Source organism: Mauremys mutica, chromosome 2, assembly GCF_020497125.1.
Source record: "Mauremys mutica isolate MM-2020 ecotype Southern chromosome 2, ASM2049712v1, whole genome shotgun sequence".
In the NCBI taxonomy this organism is placed as follows: domain Eukaryota; kingdom Metazoa; phylum Chordata; order Testudines; family Geoemydidae; genus Mauremys; species Mauremys mutica.
In genome coordinates this window covers 68,713,927-68,734,362 of record NC_059073.1, presented here as the reverse complement: position 1 = coordinate 68,734,362, position 20,436 = coordinate 68,713,927, and the positions used below count along the sequence as shown (strand labels likewise).

At 44.3% G+C, this 20,436-nt stretch overlaps 1 protein-coding gene across 4 annotated transcripts in view; it reads left to right on the top strand.

The window, feature by feature from the left end:
- The window catches only part of FAM110B (family with sequence similarity 110 member B), a 179,034-nt gene that overhangs the window by 74,882 nt on the left and 83,716 nt on the right, over positions 1-20,436 (top strand). Inside the window, exon 1 of one of the 4 annotated variants that reach the window (XM_045004738.1) lies at positions 10,989-11,046. The exons of the other annotated variants lie outside the window; for them this stretch is intronic. The gene's annotated coding sequence lies outside the window, so the exon portion shown is untranslated. Of the gene's footprint in view, positions 1-10,988; positions 11,047-20,436 lie in introns of those variants that run through there. 4 annotated transcript variants of the gene reach the window in all.

Sequence of the window (20,436 nt, the reverse complement as noted above, 5' to 3'; positions counted from 1 at the left end):
CTCAAACTAGGCATTCCTCCACTTGTTAAGTGTTGGGGCCCGATCCGTTAAGTGTTCTCAGAGCACACCTAAAGCGACACAAAATGGCTAGGGCAAAGGCCGCCCTTATAATCTCTAGCCTAGTGGTTAGGACATGTGAGACACCCTGGTGGAATTCTCCCCTCTGGATGTGCAGAAGAGATTTGAAGTTGGATATCCCATCTCTTAGGAGAATTCCCTAATTGTTAATGGGCTATGGGGTATTCTGGGGCAGTTGTTTCTCAGTTTATCCTGTGGAAGCTGTTTCACTGTGTCTAAATAATTAAATATGCATTGGGCCAGAGAGAGTGAGAATAACTCTTATTGTGCAGTGGTTAAGGCACTCTCCAAAGAGGGGGAGTTGAGAGGTGCACCAACATTTCTTGCAAGAAATAGCTCTCCAGTAGAGAGTTTACGGTTGTGAATAGTAAGTAGCAATAGACACCTCCATCCAGCCTGGACGTAGGCACCTCAGTACCAGAGGGGGAAGGGTTTAGGCCACAGCATCTGCTGTTGTCTAGTCTCTATGTGGATTTAGCCCTCGGTGGTTGCAATGGCATAAGGCCCATCTCCTCACCCACCAACTCCTCAACTTTGTTAGTTTTGGGATGGGGAGATGGTGGGAAAGAGGGCAGGGAGAGGAAGGAAATGTCCAGGCATAGGCCCCAATAAATTTCCCCAAATATTTGGTGGAGATGAAAGACAAATTTTGATCTTAGAGAGACAAGATGGCTACAACTATACTGCATACAGATTTTTATCTTATTTATTCAGACCCAGATATGAAGCAAAGATCTAATTATTTAAATTATATAGGAATAAGATAGGAAACAAAGGGTAGGAATAAATGGTCAGTTTTCAGAATAGAGAGAGGCAAATAGTGGTGTCCCCCAGGGGTCTGTATTGAGCCCAGTCCTATTCAACCTATTCATAAATGATCTGGAAAAAGGGGTAAAGAGTGAGGTGGGAAAATGTGCAGATGATACAAAACTACTCAAGATAGTTAAGTCCCAGGCAGACTTTGAAGAGCTACAAAGCTACAAGAGTTACAAAGGTTACAAAATTGGGTGACTGGGCAACAAAATGGCAGATTAAATTCAGTGTTGATAAATGCAAAGTAATGCACAGTGGAAAACATAATCTCAACTATACATGTAAAATGGAGTCTAAATTAGCTGTTACCACTCAAGAAAGAGATCTTGGCGTCATTGTGGATAGTTCTCTGAAAATATCCATTCAATATGCAGTGGCAGTCAAAAAAGCGAACAGAATGTTGGGAATTATTAAGAAAGGGACAGATAATAAGACAGAAAATATCGTATTTCCTCTATTTAAATCCATGGTATGCCCACATCTTGAATACTGCGTGCAGCTGTGGTTGCCCCATCTCAAAAAAGATATATTGGAATTTGAAGAGGTTCAGAAAAGGGCAACAAAAATTATTAGGGGTATGGAACGGTTTCTGTATGAGGAGAGATTAATAAGACTGGGACTTTTCAGCTTGGAAAAGAGATGACTAAGCGGGATCTGATTAATGTCTATAAAATCATGACTGGTGTGGAGAAAGTAAATATGAGAAGGAGTAAATAACACTTTCTTAACACAAGAACTAGGGGTTACTAAATGAAATTAATAGGCAGCAGCTTTAAAATAAACAAAAGGAAGTATTTCTTCACACAACACACAGTCAGCTTGTGGAACTCTTTGACAGAGGATGTTGTGAAGGCCAAGACTATAACAGGGTTCAAAAAAAAGAACTAGATAAAGTTATGGAGGATAGGTCCATCAATGGCTATTAGCCAGGATGGGCAGGGATGGTGTCCCTAGCCTCTGTTTGGCAGAAGCTAGGAATGGGCGACGGGATGGATCACTGAATGATTACCTGTTCTGTTTATTCCCTCTGGGGCACCTGGCATTGGCCACTGTCAGAAGACAGGATACTGGGCTAGATGGACCTTTGGTCTGACGCAGTATGGCCGTTCTTATGTTCTTATCTATTGAATTATACCTGGAGAAAACAGGGACGCTTCTCAGTGCTGGTTGGCTCTCCATCTTCAGTTTCAAATAAGAGGGGTGTTTTTTTTGAGTCACTTATTTTGTATCTTGTCTGCTTATTACTTGTCCTGCTAGATCAATACATTCAGATGCTAAATCACGAACAGAAGCCATTGCTTCCTGAAGTATTGAACTAGTTTACCATGCTGGAAAGTGGTGCTTCAGACCACCAAAGAGGAAAATGAGACTTGCATTCATTTAAACACCAACATTTCAATATAAAAAGGAGGTTATTGGGGGATGGCAGTTAAGTTGATAAAGTAGCTTATGTCGACCTGACTATGTAAGCATACATGCCACAGTGTTCCTCCTCTTGCTGTAACTTGCCCGCTGATCTAGTAAATCCACATTGACAAGAGGTGTAAAGCTTAGGTCAACATAGTTCAGGTGACGCAGTGTCTGTATAGACATTGTATTACTTGTATCTCCTGTTGGCTGTCAGGGTGTCCAACAGCGGAGAGCTGTGCAATTGACAAGAATGTCAGTTTCACTGCTGCTAGGATCCCTGTTTTGAAATTGAGAGGGCAGGGGCAAGGGTGTTCCAGCTGTGAGGCCCAGCAGTGCTGACAGCTGGAGCATTGCTGTCTAGGCTGTGGGCTCCCTGCAGAGCTACCAGGTGGAGACAGCAGAGCCCAGGGTCTCAGCCCTCCACACTGCTCCTCTTAAATTGGCGCAAGCCCTCCTGATGAAGACACACACCACCCACAAAAGGAAGGTAGTGTGGACATGAAAAACCGCAGTATTTACTGGGGTGGTTGTAAGTCAACCTAACAAAGGTTTACTGAATTGTGTAGTGTAGACATGGCCTTAGTGGGTTACAGATTGTTTTAATGAGGCATGAAACCAGTGTATCTGCTGAATCCATGATTTTGAATGTCTAGCAAAGTTATGAATTTAAGCTCTCAGCCTCCTCTTTTGAAGATATTGTGCAGGTTCCCTTGAGGACAAGGACTGCAGGGTCAGCTATGGAGTGATCATTTTGTGACAAGTGTTCACCCACAAGTGATAAGGTGTTTTTGTCTTTTATCATTTTGTAAGTGGAAAAAAACCTTCACATTCTGCATACCCGTACTTGTCACTGTGGCGCCCATGTGGGGTATTATCAAACAATTACAAATCATACTTGATGGGGACTACATCCTGAAATAAATCTTTCCCGAACCCCATCTTCTGGCCTTCAAACAACCCTCCAACTTCGCCAAGCTCATGATCAGAAGCAAGCTCCCTACACAGCAGGAGACACCAATTCCAAACAACACCAGAACCTGCCATAAGAGATGCAAAACCTGCAGATATATCTCCACTTGTACGATGAACAGTGCCCTCCCAACACACCTTCCGCTATCCATGGGTCCTACACATGCTCATCACAACATGTGGTGCACTTCATACAGAACATCAAATGCCCCATCAACTATGTGAATAAAACCAGACTATCACTGTGCTCTCAAATGAACTCACACAGAAAAATTATAAAAGAAAAAAACACCGTATCACCCATGGGCAAACACTTTTCACAAAACGATCACTTCATATCTGACCTCTGGGTCCCCCTCCTCAAGGGCACCATGTGCAATACCTTCAAAAGACCAAGCCTGGGAGCTTAAATTCATAATGTTGAGAGACACTAACAGTCATGGACTCAATAGACACACTAGTTTTATATCTTATTACAACAATCTGTAACTTGCTAACCCTCCTTTGTCCTATGACTATAGAGGTGATAATTGAAAACTTCATCTTGATGTGATGTTAGACAAGTTTGAGAGACTGATTTCCAAAGGTATTGAACACCTGTATCTCCAGTCAGCTTCTGTTGGAATAGTGGATTCTCAGCTATTCTCAAAATCCGGTTCCTTACCTCTTTATAACCCCCTTTCTCATCTTTAATGTATAATCTATCTGCCTTAGAACAGTGTTGTGAAATTTCCTAATTTCTACAGTGCTTTGTTTACAGTACCTTAGACACAAAAGTGATAGGGATATTTTTAACTGAGAGGAATAATTTTTTTAATTAACATTTTAAGTACCAAGTTGAGGATATGTATACTTGTTTTATACCTGATTTTTATTCAAGTCATTTTTGTTTCTAGGACATGGTGTTGGTATCTCTTTTTGTTACAACATATTAAATGTTGCTGAATGAAAGAATGGAATATTATGCTTTCTGCGTTCAGTTTTAATTCCTAGCCAGATACAGCTTTGAACATATTGTTTCTTTTAGAAATGGAGTCTAAGGCCTTGTCTACACTACAAGACTATTTCGAATCTACTTAAGTCGAATTTGTGGATTTGACCTTATGAAGTCGAATTTGTGTATCCACAGTAAATACACTAATTCGAATTTCTGAGTCCACAGTAACGGGGCTGGCGTCGACTTTGGAAGCGGTGCACTGTGGGAAGCTATCCCACAGTTCCCGCAGTCCCCGCTGCCCATTGGAATGCTGGGTAGAGCTCCCAATGCCTCCTGGGGGAAAAATGTGTCGAGGGTGCTTTTGGGTAACTGTTGTCATTGAACCGTCAATCACGCCCTCCCTCCCTGAAAGCTCCGGCGGGAAATCTGTTCACGCCCTTCTCTTGTCGGTTACAGCGCGTACGCCACAGCACTGCGAGCATGGAGCCCGCTGCGATCATCGCTGCACTTATGGCCGTTGTCAACTCCTCGCACCTTATCGTCCACCTCTTCCACAGTCAGCTGCTGAGAAATCGTGCGAGGAGGCTCCGGCAGCGCGGTGAGGACAGGAATTCACAGAGTGGCGCAGACCTCTCACAAAGCAGGGTACGCCGCGCAGTGGAGATCATGGTGGCAATGGGTCAAGTTCATGGTGTGGAACGGCGATTCTGGGCCCGGGAAACAAGCACGGACTGGTGGGACCGCATAGTGCTGCAGGTCTGGGATGAATCACAGTGGCTGCGAAACTTCAGGATGCGTAAGGGCACTTTCCTTGAACTGTGTGACTTGCTGTCCCCTGCCCTGAAGCGCCAGGACACCCGGATGCGAGCAGCCCTGAGTGTGCAGAAGCGAGTGGCCTTAGCCCTCTGGAAACTTGCAACGCCAGACAGCTACCGGTCAGTAGCGAACCACTTTGGCGTGGGCAAATCTACCATGGGGGTTGCTGTGATTGAAGTAGCCCACGCAATCGTTGAGCAACTTCTCTCAAAGGTAGTGACTCTCGGAAACGTCCAGGACATCATAGATGGCTTCGCCGCGATGGGATTCCCAAACTGCGGTGGGGCTATAGATGGGACTCACATCCCTATCCTGGCACCAGCCCACCAGGCCAGCGAGTACATTAACCGAAAGGGCTACTTTTCAATGGTGCTGCAAGCACTGGTAGACCATAGGAGACGTTTTACCAACATCTTCGTTGGGTGGGCGGGCAAGGTTCATGACGCGCGTGTGTTCAGGAACTCTGGTCTGTTTAAACGCCTCCAGGCAGGTACTTTCTTCCCAGAACACAAACTAACGATTGGGGATGTGCAGATGCCTACAGTGATCCTCGGGGACCCAGCCTACCCGCTAATGCCCTGGCTCATGAAGCCCTATACAGGCGCCTTGGACAGAGAGAAGGAACTCTTCAACTACCGGATGAGCAAGTGCAGAATGGTGGTGGAGTGTGCTTTTGGACGTCTCAAGGGGAGATGGCGGAGCTTACTGACTCGCTCGGACATCAGCGAAAAGAATATCCCCGTAGTTATTGCTGCTTGCTGTGTGCTCCACAATCTCTGTGAGAGCAAGGGCGAGACCTTTTTGTCCGGATGGGAGGTTGAGGCAAATCGCCTGGCTGCAGTTTATGCTCAGCCAGACACCCGTGCCGAGAGAATATCCCAGCGGGAAGCGCTGTGTATCCGGGAGGCTTTGAAAGCAAGTTTCCTCGGAGAGCAGGGTAACCTATGACTCTCCACTTGCTTTCAAGAGAAACTGACCCTGGGCCTGTGTCTGTATGTGTCGATTTCGATCTGCGGTTACATACCCCGTTCTCCAAGTTTCCCCCACTTCCAAAGCACGTTTTAAAGCAAATTAATTGTAACACTCATTATTAATAAATCTTTGTTTTACTTTGCATTTCTGTTCAGGTGTTGAAACATGGACGCATACTGTGCTGGGCACGGTGTGCACTGACGTACAGACCGCTTGTTCCATAGAGGAATGACATCCTCCTGCTCCTACATAGGTCTCTGGGGTGGGGGACGGTTGCAAGTGGTTGTGCATGAAGGGGAGGGTTTGCAGGAAGGGGTGGGTTTGCAGGAAGGGGCGAGTGGTGCCTTCTTTGGATAGGGGTTTGGATGACGGCAGTGGGCTGCGGGTTTGGGCGTAGGAAGGGGTGAAGGGTGTGGGGGAAGGGTGAGTATCTGTCCGTGGATGAGGGCTCTTGTTGGGGCTCAGGGCAGCGGAGAGGCTCGTTGCTACGGTGGAAGTGCATGGTAAGGGCAGCGTGCCTTAACATTAAGGGGGTGGCAGGCGCTAGGACCCTGGACAAGCATACACATCACAGAATGACCCGGGGCAGCATACACCACACAGAGTGACCCTGGTGCCTACTGACTGCAGTGTGTGTGTGCCCTGCAGTTGATCATGCCCCCAAGTCTGTACCCTGGTAATGTAGGCTATACCGTGCAATTATAAATCCCCTCCCCCCCCCATACACAAAAAAATCCTCTGACACGAAAGACGTGACCGAAACAGTGAATAACAGCAAACAGCTTTTAATAATCTAATACACACTGGGGGGATGAAACTTGGATTTGGGACTGGGTGAGCCTGGAAGGGAAGCACTTCTACAAATTTATAGCGTGAGAGGTGTGTGGTACATTAGCGCTATGCAGTGGTGCAGTGACAGTTCTCACGGCCCCTACCGCCCCGCCGTCTTGTACTTTTGGGTGAGGGGGGGGCAGGACTTCTTGGCGGGGGAGGGCGGTTGCAGATACACTGCAGGGGGGCTCTGTCCTCCTGCCTGCGGTCCTGCATAACATCAACAAGGCGCCGGAGCGTGTCCGTTTGCTCCCTCATTAGCCCAAGCAGCGTTTGAGTCGCCTGCTGGTCTTCCTGCCGCCACCTGTCCTCCCGTTCGCTGTGTGTGCGATGCTGTTGACATAGGGTCTCCCTCCACTGTCTCTGCTCTGCCGCCTCGGCTCTGGAGCAGGCCATCAGTTCCGCGAACATCTCGTCCCTAGTCTTTTTCTTTTGCCGCCTAATCTGCGCCAGCCTCTGCGAGGGGGATGCCGGGGCAGTCCGGGAAAGAGCCGAAGCTGTGTGATGGGAAAAGTAACTGATTTCCTTGAACAGATACATGTTTGCGAACAGTGAACACAGTCTAGTCAGTTTCTCTGAACAAGACCATACAGGGCAACAAGTCTCACGAGATCTCAGGACAAGTTCGAGATTTCGGAATACGCTCTCATTGGCTGCGGCATTGCACAGGAGAGCGGACAAGTGGGGAGAGACAGCTGAATCCGTCTAGCAGACAGTCCTGGTAAGCCTTACAGTACATTCTGCTTATCAGTTAATGGATAGCTGTGCCCTCCCACTAAAGGCAATCTGGAAATCATATACTCTGACCCTTTTCCAGCCACTCCCGCCAGTGCACGGGAAAGATCAATGTATGCTTTTCCTATGTGGCCTACAACACGTGGCTGTTAAGCGAGGGTCATTGTTATGCAAAGTAAAAGTCAACCATTCACAACAGTAACAATACACTAATTGCCCTAATTAGATGCAGCATTTCATGAACGAGATCACCCTGATGCGGGTCCCTCGGAGTCACAAAGAGCGGATGCTAAGGGAAGCCCTGCAGAGACCAGGACCATATGCGGCCATGCTTGTGGAGGCGATGATTCCCATCTACATAAGGATGTCCTGGCGCGGAAGAGTGTGCTTCCACGGAGCACCCAAGAAGGCACCTCTCCCCAGGAACCTCCTGCGGAGGCTTTTCGAGGACCTAAATGAGACCTTTCTTGAATTGTCCCTGGAGGATTATTGTTCAATCCCTATATGTGTGGACCTACTTTTCATATAGTTTTTCATTGAAAATTTTATATATAGTATTTCTATTTTTTTACACCTGTTTTATAAAAAATAAATGTTTACATGTTTATAGCACTTATCGCCTGATCCTTCCCCTGATTCAGAGTCCGGGTTAACGGCCGGGGAGGGTTGGTAGGGGATCTCTGTGAGGGTGATGAAGAGATCCTGGCTGTCAGGGAAAGCGGTATTGTGTTGGCTGTCGCCTGCGCCGTCCTCCACAGACCCTTCCTCATCTTCCACATCGGCGAACATCGAGGAGGAACTGTCCAGGTTCACTATGCCATCCACTGAGTCCACGGTCACTGGTGGGGCAGTGGTGGCAGACCCACCTAGAATGGCATGCAGTGCCTCATAGAAGCGGCATGTCTGGGGCAGGGCTCCGGAGCGTCCGTTTGCCGCTCTGACTTTTTGGTAGCCTTGTCTCAGGTCCTTGATTTTCACGCGGCACTGCATTGCATCCCGGCTGTATCCTTTCTCTATCATTGCTTTGGAGACCTTCTCGAAGGTCTTTGCATTCCGCTTGCTGGAGCGCAGCTCCGACAGCACAGACTCCTCGCCCCACACACCGATCAGATCCATGACTTCCCGGTCAGTCCATGCTGGGGACCTCTTTCTATTCTTGGATTGGCCGGACTCCTCTGCTGGAGAGCTCTGCATCGTTGCAGGTGCTGCGGAGCTCGCCCTGATGTCCAGCCAGGACGTCAGATTCAAAGTGCCCAGACAGGAAAATGAATTCAAATTTTCCTGGGTCATTTCCTGTGTGGCTGGTCAGAGAATCCAAGCTCCGACTGCTGTCCAGAGCGTCAACAGAGTGGTGCACTGTGGGATAACTCCCGGAGCTACTAAGTTCGATTTGCATCCACACCTAGCCTAATTCGAGCTAGCCATGTCGAATTTAGCGTTACTCCACCTGTCGGGGTGGAGTACCAAATTCGAACTAAAGAGCCCTCTAGTTCGAATTAAATGGCTTCCTGGTGTGGACGGTTGAGCGGTTAGTTCGAATTAACGCTGCTAAATTCGAATTAAAGTCCTAGTGTAGACCAGGCCTAATACTTGTACAACATAACAGGTTTTTATTAACAGTTTTCACTAACAGAGTAAAAAAAGCTATGGTTTAGTTATTTTCATATTGTCCGTAAATTTGGACTTCTTCTGATACTATATGGAAGTCTTGTGTTAGCAACTTTTATGAAGTAACAATTTCAGTTTTTGCTACCCAGATAAGAATGATGTAACAGAAGCATATGTAAACCTTTAATACCATACAGTAGGAGAGTGATTAATACTGTGTGGTGTTAATAATAAGAAAGTAAAGAATTAAGGAGAAAAGTGCTGGTGTTGGCACATAGCAGCTCACTTTGAGTAATATTGCAGTGAGTTTTAAGTCTGTGTGAGAGGAGTTTATAGATGTATTGTACATATGAATAGATGGGCATAAGGGAACATTTTTAAACTTGATTGCCTAAGTTTACATACCTACTCTCTCTATTTGGCTATCTATATAAAAGTGCCTTTATCTTTAGTGCTAGGCACCTAAAGAATCCACTTTGTTCCATGGGAGATGTGGATACTCAGCTCCTCTGAAGATCAGGCCATTTTAGTTAAATGCCTAACTATAGATTTAGATGCTTAATTTGGACATCCAAGTTTGAAAACTGTGACCACTGTAGACTTCTAATTACATAAGAGAACCATATGGGCTCTTAAAACTTCAGAAAACTACTTTCTTGTTGTGCTGGTCACAGAAATTACTTGACATACACTGTCAAGAGTAGTAAATGTCAGATAGCTACACCTTTTTCTCATTATTGTACATCTGATAAGTATGGAAACTGAAATAATGAATTACAGAACTTGTCAGCAATTTTAAAACTCAGTTACGTACATAATAGTCTCTGTATGTTCTGTTTCAGAATCCATAACGTTAGTTATTTTATGGCACTAGGCATGCATTTATAACATGCATCTAAGATTTAGTGGATTAAATTCACCATACATGTGTGGAATATATTCATGATGAATATTTTCCAGATTGATTAGTAGTTTGTACAGTAGCAGCAATTTGCATGGCATTCCACTGTAGCCTGACAGAAGATTGATTACAGCTAGGTTTCCAAATGCACAAAGTTCCCCAGTTCAGCAAGGTATATAAGCACATGTGTAATTTAAAGCACATGAGTAATTCCCTTGACATGGTAGGATTACTCATGTACTGAATCACATATGCTTAAGTACCTGGCTGAATTGGGGTCTAAATTGTTATGCTAAACATTGTAAATAAAGCAGGCTGTGAGTTGTGTAATTTTGCAATATACTGGTAATCACACATACAGAATCAGAAATACAGAATAAACTGCTACATTGTAATAAATGTTTTACTGATATATATATAACTAATGGACTACAAGTCTGATTTTGAAAGTGCACTACTAAATATTGCTCATTTTTTTCAGAGTTCAGAAAAAAACAAGGTTTTAAAGCAGTTCATTGTGTAAGGTGGACTTTTAACTTTAAGCATTTACATTTTATTAAAAAACCCAAATCTGATTATTGTGGTTAAATGGTTTAATGTATTGAAATTTAGTTTTGCTCATGTGCTGTACTTCAGTAGCACTGTGCTAGCAAACAGCTATAATTAGATTAGCAGCCTGTTAAACAGTGGTGACAGTATCTGAGCCTCAGAGAGCATGTGCTGGATTCTGCATGTGCCTTTCTCTGATTGGCTGCAGACGTTGCTGCTTGCCAGTTTGATAGGTTTCCACAGTAATCTTTATGCTGCATTACAGACATAGATACAGAGGTACTGTGTCCATGCAACGGTGGAGGTGCTCAGCTTGTAGCGTTAAAAGAAAGCACACAGATGAAAGGCATTGGTCTTTGTTATAAAACATCAGTACTTAACGACTGCTAGCTGCAAGCAGAGGTCAGTGAAGGAGTTTCAATTCATGGTAATTACTTTCAGGTCTTTATCTTTCCCATAAAACACAGTCATGCATGAAATGAATACTGTTAATCATGTCATCTATTTAATTTGGTCTTGCTTCCATTAATATGTGTACTCCAGTGGGATAGCCATCAGATTACAAAACGTGTCATTACAGAGTGGATTTAGCAGGGAAATACAATGTATTTTTACAGGAAAATTTGCTTTCATGTGAAACCTTGAGCCTGTGCATGTGAGCAATTTTATTAGTTCCCTTTTGTTATGGTAATGGCAATATTGAATTTATTTGGGTCTCTTTGCAGAATAATTGAATTAGAGGCATGTAAGACTTTCTTTATATGGAGATGAAACTATTCTAAATAATGAACAGTTAAAAGGATAATTCTGAGAGATGTACTTTAATTATATCAGGGTGATAACTATCCTCGTGTTTTTTGCAAAGAGGTCGAGGAATGTGGAGTAATATGCTATTGTTCTTTCATCAAAGATGCTTGTAGCTTTAGTATTTGAGTGGATTCTTTGTTTTGTTTATTGAATTCCCTATTAGGCGGCTGGGGGTGGGGGGAACCCAAACTGGTATATTGCAGCATATTTTTAGCTGCACACACAAATATTGTTCCCAAAGGCCAGTTTTTATCCTAAAGCCTTGTTTGTTGTAGTAATTGCCTTTATCAATGGAATGAAACAATGTATATAAGACAATCTTTTCTTCTATGATTCTGAGACTTCCAGAATGTTTTCCATAATTTGAACACCATTTTATTTAATCTCTTTTAGATTTGTGACCTACATATTAATTAATATGAACTTTTTCTTATAAAAACAATACCAATTTAGAGGGTATGTTTCCCAGTTAAAACTGTATTTGGAAGAGAAGAAAACAAGCACTAAGCAATGTAGTCATACTTCTTATGAAGGTAGTTGACTACCTTAGCTGACTGTTAAAACTTAAAATTAATGATATTGTCTGTGTCAGTCTGTAGAGCCCACATAAACTTGTGTGTTAAGTCACCATTCATCCAGCTGGCTTTCTGCCACCATGCGTCTGAGGTAACAGTAGATTGCCTCAGCTAATATCAGAAAGGTATAAGGAACTATCGCTACTTTAATGTCGCTTTCTACTCCTTCCCGTCATCTCCCAATGAAGTATTGTGTTTGTGCTGTCCAAAATGTGGCAAAATAGGGTTGTAAACTTCTAAAATATTGAATTAAAACGGTGTAACCTTCTAAGTAAAGGCCCATAAAATTCCATCTTGGTCACTCGCTTGCTTAACTTTCTATGTAAGTGGATATGCATACAATGTATATGAGTGTTTCATAATGTGGGGCACTTCAAAAACAAAGATATTTTATCTGAATTAGTTCAAAAATATTTGAACTACTATAAATTTCAAATGCATACTTAGGTTCCGATTTTAGTACAGGACAAAGCATTACCAACAAAAATGGTTATGAAATTATTATTGCTACCACAAAGGACGCTCAGTTGCTGTCTTCTTGTATTGTCTGCATTTGTCTGTGCTTTATTGCCATAAGGTGGTTTTACTGGTGCAGACTTTGAAAATAACCTTCCTGCATAGCAACAGTTAGGTCTGGACAGTGATGAATGGGGAGAATGTGCAGGCACAATGTTCTTAGTGTATGGCAGTTTTTTCCAATATCCTCAGAATTGCCATTTAACTGTACTTACATGGTCTGTAAATTAATGCATCTCATGTGCATGCTTTAAAGAAGAGATTTCCTGATATTATAGTCTAGAATAATTTTTGACATGAGCCTCTCAAGCCGTGTCTGATGGAGATGCTGGTAGTGGTTACGGGAAGTTGGTAGGTAGAAATCCCCAACTGAATAATGTACTTAACAAAGCTGGACTGTTTTCATTCAAAATGAAGACAACATAATGTTACTTAAAGTGAACATTAAGTATATGCAGTGAACTATGTATATCTGTAAAATGATAATGACTTCTTACCTGAAAACGTTTCTTATGCTTATCTCGGATAGGTAACTGGGTTCATATTTTAAAAGTGAGCATATTTTTTCTTGGTAATGTGTAAAACATTGTTAAAAGAAAATGTATACTGGAATTGCACTTTATAGTTATTTATATGATGTTATTTCACCAGTAATTATTTAGACATAGATGTCTCTCCCTCTGTTAGGTGTGACTGGTTTTTTTCTGGTGCAGCTAATACAGAAAAGCATGAAACTAGCATTGATTGTAATTTGCAGTAATATTGTTTTATTATCGTGAAGAAATACATTGCTTTTTTAGAGGTGAAAGCTTTGTTTTCAGTATGGAATGTGTTTTCCATTTTGGCAGGGACAGCAAACAAATTCAATTTAAGCAGTAATTCGCATAGATAAAATTTTAGAGTTTACTCATTTCAGCTAAAACAAACTTTAAAAAAAACTTTAAATAGAATTGTACTACATTAAATCTAGCATGTGTTTCAGCTGGTTGTCAACAAATAGTGAGCTGCAGGGGATTTACTTATAACTAAAACGTATTTAAAAACTATTCAGTGTTAGGAAATGTGTGCATTACACATGATAATTGTATTGTGATAAGATAGCTGTTTTACCTCTGAAATGTGGCTTTGTAGCATGCCTCAGTTTTCATCAAGTCTTGTATAAATTTCCTTAATAAATTGCACTTTCTTGTGACATGAAAAATGAAAAACTCCTGATGCCCAGGAACAAAGTAAGAATACAGAAGTGTGATATCCAGCGCAGGGTTTCAGCAATTAGAACATGTCAAATATTCAATTGCCTAAGAATAATTTATTGTATATTGTATTTAAAATAGATTTTTGTACAGCTGAATATGGTTTTATCATCTTTGCTGTTATAGTGGGTATTCCATTGTTATCCAGTGGTATCACAAAAGGGCTTTGCATACCAGTATTTTCAGGATCGGTAATGATAGCTGACTTTTTTGTGTGTGTGCATATTATTGGTTGGGTTTACAAAAATGAGATTCAGACTGAATGTGAGTATATACCGGGGCGGGCAATACTTTTTGCAGGGGGGGTCACTCCATGAATTTTGGTAAGTTGTCATGGGCCTCACATTTCTACTATATTAATGAAGGGAGTATGGGGTTCTGGGAGGGAGTTTGGTGCAGGACGGGGCTCTGGGCTGGGGCAGGGGATTTAGGTGCAGGTGCAGGGTCTGGGAGGGAGTTTGGGTGCAGGAGGGAGCTCCAGGCTGGTGCAGAGTGTTGGGGCGCAGGGAGAGGGTGAGGGGTATGGGCTCTGGGAGGGAGTTTGGTGCAGGAGGGGGCTCCAGGCTGGGATAGAGGATTGGGTTGCAGGAGGGGGTGCAGGGTCTGGGAGGGAGTTTGGGTGCAGGAGTGGGTTCTGATGTGGGACAGGGGGTTGAGGTGTGGGAGGGGGCTCATGCAGGCTGCCTGCATGCCGTGGCCCCACGCCGCCCCCGGAAGTGGCTGTGGCTGGCTGCTGCTGCCAAGTCTCTGTGCACCCCTTGGGAGTTGGGGCAGGCAGCGGTTCTCCATGTGCTGACTGCGCCCGCAAGTACCGTCCCTGCCACTCCCAATGGGATCTGTGAGAACGGTGCTGTGGGCAGAGGCAGCACGCAGAGCCACCTCCCTACTGCCTCCCGCCAGGGGCACACAGAGACGTGCCAGTCACTTCCGGGAGCGGTGTGGAGCCACAGCAGGCAGGCAGCCTACCTGAGCACCCCGCTGCACCGCAGGACTTTTAGCAGCCCGGAGATTGCAAGGGGGCAGCCAAAGAGCCTGGTGGGCCGGACAGAAATGTTAGACAGGCCAGATCTGTCCCATAGGCCGTATTTTGCCCACCCCTGGTTATACAGTAGTCTGACTGCCACTAACAAATAGTGTTACACTAGATTAGATTTATTAAGGTATTATGTCTTTCTACTGTTAAATATTTAAGTGAATTTCACTGTACTTAAAACCATGCCAAGTCTAAAGAGGAAAGATTATTCTTAAGGTTAATACATTTTTGTAGTCTTCTAGCAATAAGAGAGATGATATGAAAATTGTCATTGGGATTTAAGGTATTACTCAAGTGTTTGTCTGTGGGATTTGCACTTGCGTGCCTTGTGATTTGTAAAGATAAGCAAGAGCAAACAAGAATGCCAGAATATAAATTTCTAGAATTGTCCTAAAACAAGTAAAGTGTGATTTTGTGTCCTAAAGCATATTGTCACAGTTCAGGGCAGGTGCATCTGTATCTCCACTCTGTGCTCCATGACTGGCACCCACTTCTAGGCTTCCCTGCTCCTCAGCCATCCAGGGCCGGATTAACCTTTTGTGGGCCCGATGCCAAACATGGGCCCCCATGGGGGAAATGAGGCATGATGTGGGGAGGCGGGGGAAGTTAGGTACCTAGAGTGAGGGGCTGTCCCAGGGCAATGGGGCACGGTGTGGCAGGGGCAGCCACAGTCCACCCAGCCCATCGTGATGGTACTGTTTACAAACCAGCAGCCACAGATACATACTGGCCTGCCCAGCCCTGCGCTGCCAGCCCGCCCCTTGGGAGCAGGCCTGCACCCCGCCCTAGCACACCCCGCCCTAGCACACCCCCCCCACTCCACACCAAGGCCCCCAAACCTCTTGCTCAATGACCCCCGCATAGACCCCTATGCCCAGTGCCCCCCACCCAGAGACCCCCCACAACTGCACAGCGCCCTGAACACCACCACTCACGGTGCCCCCACCCACAGAGCCCTGTGCCCAGCACCCCCACAGACTCTCCACTGCCCTGCTCCCCAACACACACAGACCTCTACCCCCCACTCCCCAGCACCCCCCATCACAGACACTCCACTGCCCAGTGCCACAAAACACTGAAACCTCCCCCACTGTCCAGCGCCACCCCCAAGCCCTCCAGAGACCCACTCCCCCATGCCCTGCCTCCTGGCCACATTCACTGGCCCTGCTGGGAGGTGACGGTGTCTCCTGGGCTGAGCTGGCTGCGTGGCCAGGAGCCAGTCCTGGATGAGGATACTCCAGCCCCTCGGGAGCTGTGCAGTCAGCTAGGCTGAAGCAGGAGTGAGGCCTGCCCGGGCCAGGCTCCCTTGGGACCCGCTTGCCCGGCGGGGCCCAGCTGAGTCCAACACAATGGAGCCCTGATTATAATCGGGGACTCTGGGCACTACGGCAGTACAACCAATTAAAGATAGTGACAAACTGTACCTGAATCTGCTGGGTGTGTGCCATAGGGGATGCAGGGAGGAAGAAGGTTCCTATTCCCCTCACTGCCCTACTGTGCAGGGACCAAGCACAGTCACTCTTTCTCAAGGGGTGCAAGAACTCTATGAGTCTAGCTCCCATAGCATTTGAAAGGGGATGGAATAAAGATAGAGTCCTGGTAGCTCTGCACTTCTCAACTCTCCCCGTGCCAGCAAAACTGGCACTGCATGGAGGGCATGCACACTGCAATCTCAGCAGCTGTGTGCTCCAAGACGTGCTGTGTACCTATCTGAGGCATAGTGCCTCAACCTACTCCTACTTGGGATTGGAAACCTCGGCACCATCCACTACCAGAGGTCTCTAGCTTCTAGCTGCAATTTAGCCCTTAGCCTAACAACTTGTAATCAGACACTTAAACAGAAATCTACATCGATTTTTGGGTTCAGACATTTCTGATATACAAAACAAGTTTGCATTTTATAGGGAAAGGTCAACTGTGCCCTTTTCTTTCCATGAGGGCAATTATAAATCATTCCTTATCTGCCAGCTGTGAGCGAAATCATTTTCTGGTAGCAGAGACCATAACTGACAGCTGAGTAAGACGTCTTTAGAAAACTTTTTTGTGGCTAACTCCTGCAATGTGTGGGGCATGTCTTGTACTAATAATGTTAATTAACTGGAGATGGGCATGAATATCAGAGTTTGGATTAGTATCTGAATGTTTCAAAAGTTCATGAGTGTGTAGGTCAAGGCCCCTATCTATAATTAACCCTTTGAAGACCTGGGCATTTGCCCATTTTTGTCGGTGGTGGGAGGAGTAGTGGTATTACAGCAATGCGTGGAGGCCCCAGTGTTCTAGGTACTGTACAGCCACATCATGAGAGACAGTACCTATCCCAAAGAATGTACCTTCTAAATGGACAACACAGGTAAAAGAGTGATAGAAGAGGAGAACCACACAGAAGTGAAAGCAACTTGCTTCTGGCCACAGAGCAGTTCATTGGCAGACCTGCAAATAGAGCCCAGGTCTACTGAGTCCTAGTCTAGTGCTTTATCCACTAGACAACACTGCCTCACTTTTTAGTGGTAGAAGCCATCACAATAAATCTATATGAACAGGGTTTGAAAACTTAAGATACCTCTGCAACTACTTACAGTATAAGCAGCAGTGCAAGTAGGCCGGTACGCTTCGGTATGCCGTACCAGCAAGCTATTTATAGCCGGTTTGGAGTACTGGAAAGACACAGTAGCAGCCTCGCTGGAGGAGAGAGCTGGGGGTTCTACTCCTTTCCCCACTGGGAGGGGCAGCGGGGAAAGGAGCAGAACACTAGCAGCTTCTCTGGCAGCTTTACTGCCTCCAGCCCTATCCTCTGGCAGGGCTGCTGCTGTGATACACAGAGGGAGGACGGAGATGCAGCTCTGTGGAAAGGCAGGGGGTGGGGCTGAGGTTCTGCTCCTTTCCCCACTGTGGTTCCTGGGAGAGCCCTGCCCCGAAGTCTCCAGTGCAGCAGGAGGAGGACAGACCTCCTCCCCGGTAACATGGGATGGATGTGGGGAGGGGATGGGGAGAGTGTGGGGGCCCCAGGCTGGGGGCGGGGCAGTGAGGAGTCACATGGAGGGTCATTTGGGGAGGTCACATGCCCTCCTTAGCTGATGCACCCCCCCCCCCGGGTAAGAAATGGATTTTACTTGCACCACCGAGTATAAGCTCTTAGGGGCTGGGACCGTCTCCTTGTTCTGTGTTTGAATATTACCTAGCACAATGGAGCCCTGGCCTTTAGGCACTACTGTAATAAAAATAATGACAATGACTGAACCCTTGCAAATTTAAAGGAATTTGCACAAGTAGTTGTGTACTGCTTCTTGTATGTAATTGTAACAACTTTCTATTAATAGTTGTTAAAAATGAAAGTTGCTTTAAGAATCTCAGGCTTTTATCTTCTTTACCTGCCTGGCCCTATTTCACTTTTTTTCTCTTCTCTTTACTGTAATCATCATGGAGCATGCTTCTTTAAGAAAGTCTTTCCTGCAGAAGTGAGGCTCACAGTACAAACATCCCTTTCTATTTGTAAACACTTACCACCCCGACCCCCTGCACAAAACAAAACACCTACGCCCAACAGAGTTTTTACTGCCAAAAGTGCCGGACATACCATGAAGTCCACTGGGGATTTTGCGGTTAGTGATTTTGATGTGGGAGATAGTTTACTAGAGTAATGGGCAGCAGTATAAAACTCCAAGACAGTATCTTATCCTTCACTGTTTTCATTGTCTATTGTTTCCTCTTTTCTTTCTCTTTGGCTCTTACATCATGTGTTCAAGCTTTGCCTTTATATTTTTCTGGCTGCCCCACTTTTGCTCTTTCTATGTCTTTCTCTCTTTTCAGTCTATCCCTGTCTCTCCAACCTGAATCCATCCATCCATCCCACTCGTACACACCTTCACATCCTTCTGCCCCTCTGTACAGACCATTTGAAAAAAATGCACCTGGCACATAACAGCCAGGGGCCTATAGTAAGATGAGAAGATCTCCTATCCAAGAAAACGCCCAAATGAAGAAGGCCTGATTAGCAGAGCAGCTGGTGCTGTTGCCAAGAGTGCCTGGGATTGTGGAGAGGGCTTGGGAAGAAAGATAAGGAGTTCAATTTGAGCCATGTTAAGTTTAAGCTGGTGTGAAACTTCCAGGAGTGTGAGAGACAGGCGGAGATGAGGTTTAAGGGAGAGTGGAGACAAGTCAGAAGTGGAGATGCAAATTTGTTTTACGAACGTGCATCTTAGAACACGTTATAAGACCATGAAGCCACAATCCATCTGTTGACACCTGACAACTGATCATTATGTTCTCTTTACTATAAGTACAGCAGCATGCTACTGGTAAAGTTAGAACAAATAGTATTGTTTACAGCTGGAAATCTTTTGAGCAATTCATAATGAAAACAGAAATTGGAAGCCTGAAATTCCACATCTGTTCTTATATGATATTTCAAGAATATCTGCACACCTGTCTCTGTAGTTATATTGTGCTCTTCACCGAGTAGCCTCTCACAGAATGATTCTCTCACAGAATGATTCTCATTACCTACAATAATAGTTATTAATTACATTAATATATCCAGAAACCTTTTGTGACATGCGTTTCTACATGGAATTTAGATTTTATTTTAAAATCCATCACAGCATCATATTCTGTATGTTTTGAATGTGTAAAATGCATGTATAGTGCAGCATTTATTACTCTATTCTGCCTTGTTCACGAGTTCTGATGGTGTGTCACTGCTACTTAGACAAGAATTATTTTGAAAAGATAGTATTTGCAAAAGAATGGGAAGTGTGTTTTAAAGATGAAAGAAAGCATTTTCTCTCTTATGAGTGCTTGCTTAGGCTCCATGCTTAATAAATCAACTTCTGACGCATCTACTAAGAAGTTTTGGACTTCATTTTTATATTGATTTTTTTCAAAATTAAATTAAATGAATCCTTTTACCGTTGTCAATTGGCCAGTCGTTTTTGTTTCTTTTTTACATTGGCAGGTTAGACATTTTACATTTTGTTAGATTACTGTTGTCTTTTGAAAATACCTTTTAAGGTGATCTTTAGGTATGGTGAAGACATTTCCAGCTTGTTAAATACCCCAACTAAAGAGAGTTCAGAAGCACATTTATATTTGTATTTAATTGTTGGGGTTTTTTGTTCTTTTGAAAGAGAATAAGTTTCCAAAATAATTCCTTGCTTCTCCACCTCCATCTCTCTGGTTTACAATGCAAACCCTCTTTGACTTCCAACTCCCATTTGGAGTATATCCCAGAGTCCATCTGATGTTGCACCAACAGTTGGCTATCTATTTGTGGTAAGAAGAGTCTCATTGTCTCCAATATGCCATAATTTTAAAGTGTAATGCTTAAAATTCATATACTGTTCATGATAAAATAATGTTAAAAATATAGAATATTGGGTTAAAAGTGGGACTTGACCATAATGCAAGCTTCCAGCTTCCAGCACTGTTTGTTCAACTGTAGATTTGATATCACTAGCAGAGTGCATACTGGGGAATAACCCAGAATAGGAGCTGGCAGTTATCAGAATCCTGCATTCCTGACACCTGAATTATGATAAAAGTGACAAAATGAGCAGAAAATGCTCCTTTCGGTGTATACATCTTATGTTAAAGTCAAATTTTATTTGTAAAGTTAAAATTTTTGGAAAATATTGGGA